Genomic DNA, 14167 nt, shown 5'->3' with positions numbered 1-14167 from the left:
CCCTCCAACTTTCTCTCAAGATTTCTTTAGCATAATAAATGGGAATATATGTGATTCTGTGTGCATGTACATGTATGTGTGTGAAGGTGCTTATTTGAGAGAAAAGTGTACACAATTGTACACACACACAGTCCTAAACTTGAAGATTGTCTTTGAACTCAACAGAGTATTTCAATACATTTAATTTATTCTGCACAATATTTATCTGTAATTAGAATTTATTATCTCATATTACTGTCAGAAATGAAGAAACCAGTTCAGGGTGATTACATTTTTAACAATAACATAACAAAGGAGTTAACCCTTGTACATCTTTGCAAAGTATACACAAATGGAGTCATGTAGTATAAATTCTTAATTTCTGTATGTCTCACTTAATTCAACATGTTGTATGTGCTGTATATTATATGTAATTATGCTCCATGAATTAGTTAGGAATTAAATTTTCTAGTAGAGCGTGGCTCAGGGTTACATCTAGAGCACAGGTAGCCAAGTCACCCCCAGAAGTGCTGAGAGAATCTCTTCTAAGCAAGAAGAAAGCAAATGTTATATATCAATATAGGAATTAAAATAAAGCAATTGTCATTTAATAAATTCATTTTCTCCATAAATTAATGACTCACTTGCATGTATAAAGAGAATAAACTGACATGAATTGGTTGAGCAGAGAAGAGCACTACAGCCACACACAGCATCATGGATGAGCCTTAGGGACACAATAGACAGACTGACAGCTGACTACAGACCCATGAGGAGACAGTCAGAACTCAGAACAACTTCCCACCATGTAATCCCACTAGTAATAAATGCATCATATTAAGCCATTTGCTTCTAAGTTGACCTGGTATGCAGGGACCGCCCACTGACAACAATAACAAAAGTAGACAGAAGGGAAGAAATTTATTATAATCTGTTGCTTGTTATTATAGACTTTTGTTTTGATATTTAAAGACAGCATTCATGATTATTCTGGTATTAAAATTTATGTCAAATAATTGCATTAAAGAGGGACTCTATCGAGTGTCCATGTAGGTTAGCAGAAGTTGTTGAAAGAACATGTATATTTGTGCAACATTTACAACTCTGAGTCACAGATATGGACAGGAATTCAAGCTCTCTAGTGAGTCATTGTTTGGCCATTTATGTACATATATGACATATCTATAGATCACATATATATTATATACACTGCATGAGATTGATGTAGTTCTTTTCCTACCTCTCCAGTGGTGGTTACATAATATTTACAGTAGGGGAAAATGCTTCATTTAGAACAATAGAGGGAATCATATCTTTAGGCAGTAATGGAAGTTTTCAAGTGGAGGCAGGAAGACAATTCAATAGAAAACATAATTACACCAAGCAATAATTCACACCAAGCATAAATTTACACAGGGACACCAATCTTATATACATTGGTAAACAAACATACACCATAAAAGTTGTTTACATAGTAATAAATGCATGACTTAAAATTTTGCTTCTTCACACTTAAGGTTTGTGTTTGACTCTCAGGACATATTATGTTGAACTAAGTATTGAAGTTTGTGTTTCCACATCAACTAGTATTGGAGACATGATTTGATGGTCAGTTTTGCCTGTGACTATGGTAAGAATGTACACAGCAAGCTCAATAAGAATCAGGATCCTAATGAGGGAAGACAAATAATGACCTGTTATACATCACACTATATGTTGAAGTCTACATTTTCAATAAGAAAAGTTATGGTAGTGAGATATGAAGAAATGATGTACAAGAAGTGTTAAACTTTGCTCTTCTATTTTCTTCTTTGAAATGATATAAATGGCTTTGGTTACCAAGTGCAGTATAATTCCGTAAGAGAAGTACAACTCAAGATGTTTCTTTTAGTGAAACAAAAGAAAAATTACTCAGTATGCTATATTTCATTTCAAAAGAAATTGTTCTTAACAAATCCATGTAATTCATGAGGTAAGTGGCAATGTCCAAATGTTTTATCCAAGGTTGGGAATTAATTTAGGAGAGAAGAAAAATGACAAAGAAAAGCTGCTGGAGATCACAGTGTTGAAAAGTTATTAAAGTGATTTACTTAAATTGTATACAGAGGTTGAAATCATGGAAACAGAAACTCGAGAAAATAAACACAGAGTAATTTCTACTTCCATATCCTGATTGAAGAGTCACAATTTTTATTTTTACGGAATCAAATAATAGACTTAGAAGTGAAGTGAGGTGTTTTCCACATCATTAATACCACTTATTATTATTCTATCTACAGAACAAAAACAAATTACTTACAATCATATGTCATTTGAGAAGAAATTATTCTTAAGATAATAATGTTTCCACAGCAGTAAATAAAAACTTCCAAATATTCCTATTCAAGGTTAGAAAAATCTTTGAGGAAGAAAAAGGACAAAGGGAATAACTGTCTAGACAATAGACAAAGTAGAAAGCTTCATAAAATGGTGACTTAATCTGTATAGAGAAGTTGAATTGAACAAAGAAAATTCCAGGACAGAAACAAAAAGAACAACTTCAAAACCCAAGATCTGATTTAAAAAAAATAATTTCTGGTTTTGAGTCTTGGAGCCAACAAAGCAAGGTCACTTTTTTTTTCTTTTTTTAATAAATCTTTTTTTTAATCTTTTTTTAAAGATTTTATTTATTTTTAGGGAGGGAAGAGAGGGAGAGAGAGAGAGAGAGAGAAACATCAATGTGCGGTTGCTGGGGGTTATGGCCTGCAACCCAGGAATGTACCCTGGCTGGGATTCGAACCTGGGACACTTTGGTTCCCAGCCCATGCTCAATCCACTGAGCTACGCCAGCCAGAGCTCAAGGTCACTTTTTCAAACTCAGGGTGATTGTCCCTTTTGTACCTGCCATCCCAAAGAATCTTCTGAGAGCTCCCTTTATGTCTCTGTTCCTGAGACTGTAGATGAAGGGGTTCAGCATGGGTATGACCACAGTGTACAACACTGAGGCTATTGCACTTGGCTGTGAGCTGTGAGTACCAGCAGAACTGAGACACACTCCTAGGATTGTACCATAAAATAAGGAGACAACTGAAAGGTGAGATGCACAGGTGGAAAATGCTTTATACTTCCCCTGAGCTGATGGGATTGGCCCTATGGAGGACATGATCTTAGAGTAAGAGTAAAGGATCCCAGCCAGAGGACCACCACCCAGTAGCACAGTTGCAAAATACATCACAATGTTATTAAGAAAATTGTCAGAACAGGCAAGTTGTAATACTTGTTCACAGTCACAGAAAAAAGGGGGATTTCCAAGTCTGTACAAAAAGAAAGCAGCAACACCATTAAGCATTGTAGCAAGGAATCCAATGCACTTATGATCCAGGACACCAGAACCAGCAGTTCACAGAGCCAGGGGTTCATAATGACTGTGTAGTACAGGGGGTGACAGATGGCCACAAACTGGTCATAGGCCATCACAGTTGGGAGGAAGTCATCCAACCCTGCAAAGAGTATGAGAAAATATATCTGTGTGATGCAGCCTGCATAGGTGATGGTTTTGATCTGTGTCTGGATGTTCAGCAGCATCTTTGGGATGGTGGTGGAGGTGAAACAGATGTTAGCCAAGGACAGGCTGGAGAGGAAGAAGTACATGGGCGTGTGGAGGTGGGAGTCTCAGCTGATGGACAGGATGATGAGCAAGTTTCCCAACACAGTGATCAGGTACATGCAGACCTGGTTATGTAGAGGAACAGCCCAAATAGGAGGGGCTGCAGTTCTGGTGCCTCTGCTAGTCCTAGGAGAAGAAATTCTGACACTCTAGTAAGGTTTCCTGGATCCATTAGGTAGAGCTGACTTTCAAGAAGGTGAAAGAAAAGAGAACAGGAGTAATTTTCATATAAGCCAGTATTACTCACATAGATCTAATGCTACCATTTATATTTTGCAGTCAAGAAATACATTTCATCTTTTGGGACAGATCTGTTCTGCTTTAGTTTTCTGTGTCATCTCAGAGTAGGAATTTTTGTTCCAACCTACTTTTTCCCCAAGATGTCAGGCATACTACAGTTTTAATGAGAAATATATCATGTACTTCGGGAATATAAGTTGAGTGCTGAATGTGTTTTCTACCCTGTCCAGGCTGAGTAGAAGGTGCTGAAGAACACAAGTCCCTACCAGTAAATACTGGCAGAGAATATGAAACAGGAAAAAGCCAGTGTTCATGCTGCCTGTCACATACCGAACCCAACAAGCAGAGATGGGGATTGAATCTTTATGGGTGCTTTATTCATCTGGCCAGTGATCCAGGAAGACAGCAGTTCATACCCTAATGGACCATCTTACATTTTCTTTCCATACCAGCCTTTTTATAACAGAGAAAAAAGTGTGGTGAGAGGTTTTGAAATTCAGGGAAAATTAGATTAAAAAACTGCAGTATTCTAGCCCTGGGCAGTTAGCTGTCCCTGGGCAGATAGGCAGGTGTCTCTCCCTGGAACACAATGGCTCAGGTGTTTCCAGCTGTGGCCCCAGAGGCCAGCTGTCTCTCCAGGGAGTAGTGGACCTTATCTGCAGTTCCTGAAACAATAGCTTTAACATATGCAGTACCTACTAGGCTTATTAACTATTTACCTAAAACTAAAATTTCCCAACTCTTGAGTCCCCTGTCAAATATAGAAACAAATAAAAGAAATAAATTTAACATTACAGATAGTGACAAATCCTGTGGAGAAAATGAAAGCAGGTCTAAAGGAGAAAGTGACAAGGCCATTCTATTTCTCATGTTTTTTTAGGCAAGACCTGCCAACAAAATGACATTTGAGCACAAGACTCAAGGGAGAAAAGGAGAGAGATCAAGCTTATGTGGGCAAGTGTGTGCCCAGCAGAGGGAACAGCCAGAAGCAAGGTCTTAGGGAGGAGCTGCAGGGGTTTAGTGATTTGCTCAAAGTTAGTATCAGAGCATTGATGGGCCTTGATGATAACTTTTTCAGGTTGCTTCTAGTCAGTTGGCCTCAACCATAAATTATTTTGCCCCTACCAATACCTGAAGGGATACCACTAAACACCTACAATTCACAAACATACACACAACCCACCCCCATTATTATCCCTCCCCCATGTCAATGTTAAAAAGTGACAAAACCTACTTTACACCAGCAGTTTTCAGTTTCAAATTCATAGGAGGTCCCCAGGATTCTAGTTCAAATGCAGAATCTGATTCAGCAGGTCCTTCAGGCTCAGAGAAGCTGTGTTTCTGACAAGTGCCCAGGTGGTGTTGATGCTACAGGTCCTGGTCTGTGGACCACTTTCTGGAAAGAAAGGCTGTGGTTCTGTATTAGACTCAGTTGAAGTCATTTTAGTTCCTGTGATCCAAATATCTTCTCTGCATGGGGTTGTGAAGAAAGAGTGTATTCACTCATTCCAGAGGCTATGATTGAATCTGTGTTGCCTTAATATAAGGGTGCTTGAGTGGCACAGAATAATACACTTATGAAAAACAACTTGTAGCAGGCAGGAAAACTTCTCTAAGATGTCCACTCTAATCCTCAGTTCCTTGGAATAAAATATTTTTTTCATAGCAAGGGGAGGATGAGGGTAGCAGATGGAACAGGGCTGCTACTCAGCTGACTTTAAGGTTGAAGATGAGCAGGATCATCCAGGGGGACTAAGGTCAGCACAGTGCTCCCCTACATGCAGAGAGGGAGACCAGGGGAAAATGCAACACTGCTGGCTTCGACGAAGAAGGAAGGACCCAGAGCCAAGGAATGCAGGTGGTCAGAATACAAACTGGAATTAAGGAGAAGACAGGTTTTTCCCCTGAGCCTCTAGGAGGAACCCAGCGCTGCAGACACCTTGAGATTTGCCAGTGATACTCGTGCCAGGCTCTGACACCTAGAGCTGTATGCACATATGTGTGCTTGTTACAGAAACACACCCGTGGAAGGAAGGGGGTAACTATATACTATAACCGAATGGACGCCCTCTTCTCCCTGGATCCCCCTGTTTTAGGTTCACCTCACCCGCCGCCAGGAAATTACGGCTCTCAATGCCACACACTGGTGAAAGTGAAAGGAATTATTTATTCAAAAGTTATACAAACTTAAGAGTAATAACTTAGTGTCTTCACTGAAACCCCAAAGTTCCTTGGAATACCCACAAATGCATACAGTCCTTCCTTCCCCCTCTGTCCAGTCCAGGGTACTGTATCCTAGAAAAAAATAGAAGTCCTTGACTTAGGTAGCCCTTCGGTTCCCAGAAATCTGCACTTGCCTGGCCAGCCTCCTGCAGTTCCCAGCACCATCAGCTGTGTCGCTACCACAATCTCCAGTTAATCCAAAACCACGCAATACCTTCTCATGGTCCACCAGCAAGAGTTGTTTCACCCCTTTTCTTCTCAGCAAGGTCTCTCCTGCTTTCTAAGCCACATAGCAAAAGGGAGCACCCCAAAGTCACATTGTTCTGACTCTCGCCAAAGCTGTGTGGTCCCAACCTCAAATGGTTGCCATGCCTGAGTTTAAATCCCAGTGCCAATCTTCCTCTGCAGCCCCATTTCTGACTCCTCCCACAACCAGCTACTCCCACCAGCACTCCTGTATTTTTCCAGCTTTTCTGGGCTGCCATACTAAGTCCGGGGAGGCATGGCCCTGTGGCTTGGAGCCAATCATCTCTAAGCTCTCACATGGGTGCTGTAACCAGGGGGAGTTGCCTCCCAGTTATGTCATAGCTCAAAGTCACTCCCAATTCCTGGCTCAAAGCGTAGCCACAGCTATTTAACATATCCATGAAACCAGTTAAAAGTTATAGATATGTTAAATGGCCATGCCAGAGGTTAGTTGCAAAACTGTTGCTATGCAAAACAACTCTCAATGGCCCTACTCCATGTGTCCCATCCCCCAGTTCAGACTTGTGGGGGCAAGGACATCCTATATATTTTTTTAATATTTTCTGGACACCCTGAGTTCTGGATCCCATTACAAATCCCTATTTGGGGACCCCCTGGCTGCACCTTGTACCATGCTTACTGTGAACAACTGGTGTGGGAGTGCTTCCCAGCGTCTCTCTCAGCAGTCTAAGAGAGTCAGTCCTTCAGTGACAAGGGATGGAGGGACTGAGCTTAAGCATCTCCACTCATTAGCTTTGTTGGGTAGGCATTTTACTTGGAAAATCCACAGGGATTAGAACAGAAATTTTTAAATATTTGGAGATTTCCACCCAGTTGGCTGGGACAGTGAATCTTCATGGCATAAATACAGTGTTTTCAACTAGAATTCAGTCCTTCAGTGACAAGGGATGGAGGGACTGAGCTTAAGCATCTCCACTCATTAGCTTCGTTGGGTAGGCATTTTACTTGGAAAATCCACAGGGATTAGAACAGAAATTTTTAAATATTTGGAGATTTCCACCCAGTTGGCAGGGACAGTGAATCTTCATGGCATAAATACAGTGTTTTCAACTAGAATTCGTTGGTATCATTAAGATTTAAGGTACAGTGTGTGACCTTAATTTTTTCATCACTGAATTGTCAAAACTATTGTTGCTCAGCACAGTATATACACTTTGGCTAAAAGTCAGTCAGTCCTCAATTTATATTTCCAAGGACATGACAGAGTCTCTCATTCAATGTGTAGAAAAACGACCACTACAGGAAGAACTGACTGTAGGATAGGAATTTCAACTTAATACAAAATTAAAAGGGCACAAACTCCAAAATATATGCAGCCTCACCAATAATGAAGTAAACTGTCACAGGTGGGCACAAGTAACCAGGTTCTTGGTGATCGGGACAAAGAATTGAACCAAACACATAGAGTTTATAGAAGAGAACATGGGAGCAGGCCAACTCCAAGCAGAGACTGACCTCTTGGGCTGGAGGATTCTATTCTTATAGGGTGGATACTTTCTGGCTAGCTTTGGCAGGCTTTTATTGCGCATGTGCAAGTAGTTGTATTACTTTAAAGCTATGGCACATGTGGTCTCCAATGATTTTCCTTGGTTGGCCACTGAAGAAGGGGTCACACAATTTTACCAAATGGACCCCCTGCTTCTCCTGGGGTACCCCTGTACTAGGTTCACCTTGCACACCACCAGGGAATTATAGCTCTCCATGTCAGAGATTGGTGAAAAGAGAGGAATTATTTATTCAAAAGTTATACAGACTTGTGCTCACTTTGGCAGCACATATACTAAAATTGGAACTATACAGAGAAGATTAGCATGGCCCCTGCACAAAAGCTATACAGACTTAAGAGTAATAACTTAATATCTTCATTAAATCCCAAAGTCCCTTAAAACACTCACAAACACAGAGTCCTTCTTTTCCCCTTTTGCCTGTTCTGGGGTACCACGTCTCAGGAAAAGAAATAGAGGTCTGCGGCTCAGGTAGCTCCCGGTCCTTCCCAGTAATCCTTGCTCAGCAGGTAGGCCTCCCTTGGTTCCCAGAACCATCAGCTGTGTTACTGGGATCTCCAGATCTTAATCCAAAACCACATTGCACCTTCTCAGGGCCCACCAAGCAAAAGTCCTTTCACCCTTTTCCTTCCCGCAGAATCTCTCCTGCATTCTTCCAAACTGCTAAGAGAGACCTCTGCATCACTGCTACATCTTGCTTTCTGGCTTCCTAAGCTGAGTGGCAAAGTGACACCCAAAGTCCTGTGGTTCCTTTTGTCATGCTGCTGCGCCTGGGTGTAATCCCAGTGCCAATCTTCCTCTGCAGACCCATTTCCAACTCCTCCCACAATCAGCTACACCTGCCAGCATTCCCATATTTTTTTCAGCTTTTCTGGCCTGCCATAGTAAGTCTTGGCAGATGTGGCCCTGTAGCATGGAGCCAATTATCTCCAAGCTCTTATGCAGTAATGGCAGGGAGTTGGTGAGGGTAGTTGCCTCCCAGTTATATCCTGGGTGGAAGTCACTCCCATCTCCCTGGGTCAAACCTATTAAATAGCTGGGCCACAGCTATTTAATACATCCATGAAACTAGTCAAAAGTTATAGATATGTTAAATGACCCTTCTAGAGGTTATTTGCAAAACTGTTGCTATGCAAAACAACTCTCAATGGCCCTGCTCCATGTATCCCATCCCCCAGGTCAGACTTGTGGGGGTGAGCATAGCCCATATTTTTAATATTTCCTGGACACCCTGAGTTCTGGACAGACTTAAGAGTGATGACTTAATCATTACAAATCCTTTTTGGGGGGGTCCCCTTGGCTGCAGCCTCTTACAAAACTATTTAGTATTTCCCTTAGACTTATTAAATATGTTTTTCATGTGAATACTCAGCATGACAGAAGATAATGTAATGTCTTTCTCACCATCTGCAACTGCAAGATGCTGTCTCCCTCCACTGGTCTGTATCTTTCAATGAATACAAAACATACTCAAATAAGCCTGTCTAAGAAATTTTTTACAAACGCTCTCACTTCACTGCATTGTTCTCCACATCTGAAGCTCCATTTCCTCCCCAAACATCAAAACTTCCCGATGTGTTTTCACTTTCCTGCAACCATTTCCTGCATCTCACTCATTGTGCAGCATCTTCCCACTGGACTCCCAGTCCCATCACCTAATTGACAGCTATGGCCCTGGAGCGCAGATTCAAACAGATGCATCCTTATTAACATATTAAGTAAATTAAGTATAAATTAGTTACTTAACCAAGAATACAAACAGAGATATCTGGTCTCAGGGCTAGTCTGATTAGGGTCCTAGAGACTCAGTAAAAGTTCTTAGGTTCCAGCCTCTGTTCCCCTTTCCTGATGCACCTACCAGGCTCTAAGATTCCCCTGGATGGGTTTTCTGAAAGGAAGATCTCCGTGTGCCAGTCAGAATTGCTCCCTGGATGGTGGATGATGGAGACTGAAGCTCTATCCTACCCACACAAGACAGCAGGGAGGAGTGAAGTATCAGTTCCTGGGCCAGTCTTGGGATTCAACAGCAACAACCATGTCCTGTCCACCAACATTGTACAAGCTGAGGGACAGCATGGGGGAGATATTTACAGTTCTCTGTATATATGTTCATCAGCCACATTTCTCTTGTGTTATTCCTACATCTAAGTGCCTGATTTCCCTTTGAGCCTCTAGTATAAACAAAAAGAAAATGTTTCCTAATGATTCTCTGATCCCAAAAGACCATGTTAGAAGCCAGGTGAATGTAGATTTATGACTCCTTGTCTTGGATCTCACCTGCTTCCCAGAGGTCTTACCTTCTCCACCTTATCCCAACCCTGAGTTAATATTTTCTGCAGTCTGAGACTAAGAAAACCTTCAGGACCATGTTTCTTTGATCCTTAAAGCACTTATTTGTGGGGGGCCACAGACCTGATGTCTGCAGAGCATTGCTATCCCCTCTTCAATAAGGGAATAGCTCTGTCCTTTGATATGTGGTCCTGGGCACCACAATCTTTTCCTTCCTGACACATTTGTCAAAATAATTAGGGACTTTGTACTTTTTTCACAAATTAAGAACTGTCATTTAGTGCCTCATTATAAAATATTTGTTAATTATGAGAGATGTGTTTGATTGTTTTATGCCATATAATCTGAGTACCTTATAGACAGTGTCTGATTTAATTTTTTGAAAAATCCATTCTATGAGGTATTACTATTATGAACTCCATTCCCCTTTGCAGAAATGGGGCTTGAAGTGTTTTAGTGATTTGCTAAAATTTATGAATAAGTAAGTGGTGGGCCTTGATTGGAATCTGTCAGGTTGCTCCAGTTTTCAAACTGTGGGCCAATAGTTCTCTACCTGAGATGATTTTGCCCCTAGAGATATTTGGCAACATGTGGAGGGAGGTTGCTCAGCACCTACAATATCCAACTGAAATAATTATCCCACCTCTATTATCAACATGAGAAGGTGAGAAAGCTTCATCTAGATCGCCACACCTCTAAATTCAATGAGCATATAAATCACTCACTCAGGATTATATTTCAAATGCAGGTCATGGTGAGCCCAGAGGTTCTTTGAATTGAATGAGTGTACTATAGATAGTTTTAGGTCTTCAGAACCAAAAATCATTTGCATGTAATTTTGAATGGATAGTGTGCATTAACTCATTCCAGAAACAGTTATAAATTCATTGTTCAATTATTGAATATAAACATTCATGAACAATATCATATGATGTACCTTTTTTTTTATTGTTGTTCAAGTACAGTTGTCTCTATTTTTACCCCACCATGCCCTCTCGCTCAACCCATCCTCATCTCCCACCCTCGAACCTACCCCCTTTGGCTTTGTGCATGTGTCCTTTATACTTCTCAAAAAGATCTAATTTGACTTATTTACATGAAGGCCCTTGTGTGACACCATGGAAATTATTTTTGGGGAAAGAAATTTGCAGTAAGCAAAATAAGAGCCTTCAGAGATATCTACATCATAATCCCCAGAAATTTGTAATATGTTATTTTTCTTTTTTTAAGTATATTTTATTGGTTATGCTATTATCATTTTCCCAATTTTTTTCTCCCCTTTATCCCCCCTCCACCATGTATCCCCCTCCCTCAAGTGCCCCCCCCTTAGTTCATGTCCATGGGTTGTACATATAACTTCTTTGGCTTCTCTGTTTCCTATACTATTCTAAACCTCCCCTGTCTGTTTTATGCCTACTATTTATGCTTCTTATTCCCTGTAACTTTCCATCCTATTCTTCCCCTCCCCCTCTCCACTGAAAATCCTCCAATAGAGAACAGATTTCCATTTCTCTGGTTCTGTTCTTCTTCTAGTTGTTTGCTTAGTTTTGTTTTTGTTTTTTTAGGTTCAGTTGTTGATAGCTGTGAGTTTGTTGTCATTTCTCTGTTCACAGTCTTTGATCCTCTATTTCTTAGATGAGTCCTTTTAACATTTAATGTATTAAGGGCTTGGTAATGATGAATTCCTTTAACTTGGCCTTCTCTGGGAAGTACTTTATCTGCCCTTTGATTCTAAATGATAGCTTTGCTGGATAGAGTAATCTTGGATGTAGGTTCTTGCCTTTCATGACTTGGAATACTTCTCTCCAGCCCCTTCTTGCCTACAATGTTTCTTTTGAGAAATCAGTGGCCAATATGGAGGTATAGGTGGACACACTGTGCCTCCTTGCACAACCAAAGGAAGGACAACAACAAATTTGAAAATGAAGAACAACCAGAACTGACAGATCAAACTGTATGGAGGTCCAACAACCAAGGAGTTAAAGAAAAAACATTCATACAGACCAACAAGAGGGATGAGGATGGGCAGCTGGGAAGAGAGGACTCGCAGCAAGGCAGTGGCTAATGGACAAGGTGGTCCCACATTTGCGTGCAGATAAGCCAGGAAGAACAACTGGGCAGTGAGACAGACTTCACAACCCAGAGTTCCAGCACAGGGAAATAAAGCTGCAAACCTCTAATTGAGAACACATGTGGGGGTTGAAGTGGCAGCAGGAGAGGCTCCCAGCCTCACAGGAGAGTTCTCTTGAGAGACGAACAGGGTCCTGGAATGTACACAAACCAACCCACCCAGGAATGAGCACCAGAAGGGCCCAATTTGATTGTGGGTAGTGGAGGAAGTGACAGAAACTGGCAGAGAACTGAGTAAGTGGCATTGTTCTCTCTCGAACTCCTCCCCTACATACAGTGTCACAACACAGCAATATGGGTTGCCCCACCCCATGAACACCTAAGGCTCTGCCCCCTTTCTACATAACAGGCACACCTGACAAAAAAAAATGGCCCAAATGAAAAAAACAGATCAAAACTCAGAAAAAATACAACTAAGCAATGAAGAGCTAGCCAACCTATCAGATGCACAGTTCAAAGCACTGGTGATCAGGATGCTCACAGAACTGGTTGAATATTGTCACAAATTAGAAGAAAAAAAGAAGGCTATGCTAAGTGAAATAAAGAAAAATGTACAGGTGACCAAATGATGGGCAGGAAACTGGGACTCAAATTGATGGTGTGGACCAGAAGGAAGAAAGAAACATTCAGCCAGAACAGAATGAAGAAACAAGAGCTCAAAAAACTGAGGTGAGGTTTAGGAACCTCCAGGACATCTTTAAACATTCCAACATCCGAATTATAGGGGTACCAGAAGGGGAAGAGGAAGAGCAACAAGTGGAAAAGTTATTTGAACAAATAATAAAGGAGAACCTCCCCAATCTGGCAAAGGAAATAGACTTCCAGGAAGTTCAGGAAGCTCAGAGAATCCCAAAGAAGTTGTACCCAAGGAGAAACACACCAAGGCACATCATGACTACATTGGCCAGGGTAAAAATGAAGGAGAGAATCCTAGAAGCAGCAAGAGATAAGGAGACAGTTACCTACAAAGGAGTTCCCATCAGACTGTCAGCTGATTTCTCAAAAGAGACCTTGCAGGCAAGAAGGAGATGGAAAGAAGTATTCTAAGTCATGAAAGGCAAGGACCTACATCCAAGTTTGCTCTATCCAGCAAAGCTTTCATTTAGAATGGATGGGCAGATAAAGTGCTTCTCAGATAAGGTCAAGTTCAAGGAGTTCATCACCATCAAGCCCTTATTATATGAAGTATTAAAGGGACTTATCTAAGAGAAAGAAGATAAAAGACATGTACAGTAAAATGACAGCAAACTCATAATTATTAACAGCCACACCTAAAACAAAAACAAAAGCAAACTAAGCAAACAACTAGAAGAGGAACAGAACCACAGAAATGGAGATCACATGGAGGGTTATCAACAGGGGAGTGGGAGGAGGAGAGAGGGGGAAAAGGTACAGAGAATAAGTAGCATAGATGGTAGGTAGAAAATAGACAGGGGAGGGCAAGAATAGTATGGGAAATGTAGAAGCTAAAGAACTTATAACACATGGACATTAACTAAAGGGGGGAAGTGGGACAACTGTAATAGCATAAACAATAAAACATATTAAAAAATAAATAAATCTTTATATCTAAGTTTCTACATTTTTAAATTTTCACCTTAACTTAGCCCATCATTATTTTCTTTTCTGTCCTCTCCAGTTTTCTCTCAAATTTTCTTTCAACATCAAAGATGGGATTATTGACTCTGTTTATGTACATAGATGTAATTTGAGTGTTTAATTATTATTTTTTATTGTCAGATTGGATTTATTTTATTTTTTTAATATTTTTATTTTAATTGTTGTAGTACAATTTTCTATCTTTTATTCCCATCCCAACCCGCCCACCCAGCCCTCCCCTCCTCCCTCCCATTTCCACCCAGTGTTTAATTATTAAATAATCACATAT

The 14167-nt window shown here is 40.7% G+C and overlaps 1 non-coding gene and 1 pseudogene across 1 annotated transcript; one reads left to right on the top strand and one right to left on the bottom strand.

Annotated features, from left to right (window-relative positions):
• Positions 1-2821: 2821 nt before the first annotated feature.
• LOC123828552 lies at positions 2822-3684 on the bottom strand (annotated as a pseudogene).
• A 4427-nt stretch (positions 3685-8111) lies between these two features.
• LOC123828630 lies at positions 8112-8216 on the top strand. Its single transcript, XR_006787476.1, has one exon. It is a non-coding gene; the product is annotated as a U6 spliceosomal RNA (small nuclear RNA).
• The last annotated feature ends 5951 nt before the right edge of the window (positions 8217-14167 follow it).

This window comes from Phyllostomus hastatus, unplaced genomic scaffold (assembly GCF_019186645.2).
Source record: "Phyllostomus hastatus isolate PE091 unplaced genomic scaffold, TTU_PhHast_1.1 phas_contig_98, whole genome shotgun sequence".
In the NCBI taxonomy this organism is placed as follows: Eukaryota; Metazoa; Chordata; class Mammalia; order Chiroptera; family Phyllostomidae; genus Phyllostomus; species Phyllostomus hastatus.
The sequence above is the reverse complement of the archived record's forward strand: the minus strand, read 5'-3'. Positions and strand labels throughout refer to the sequence as shown.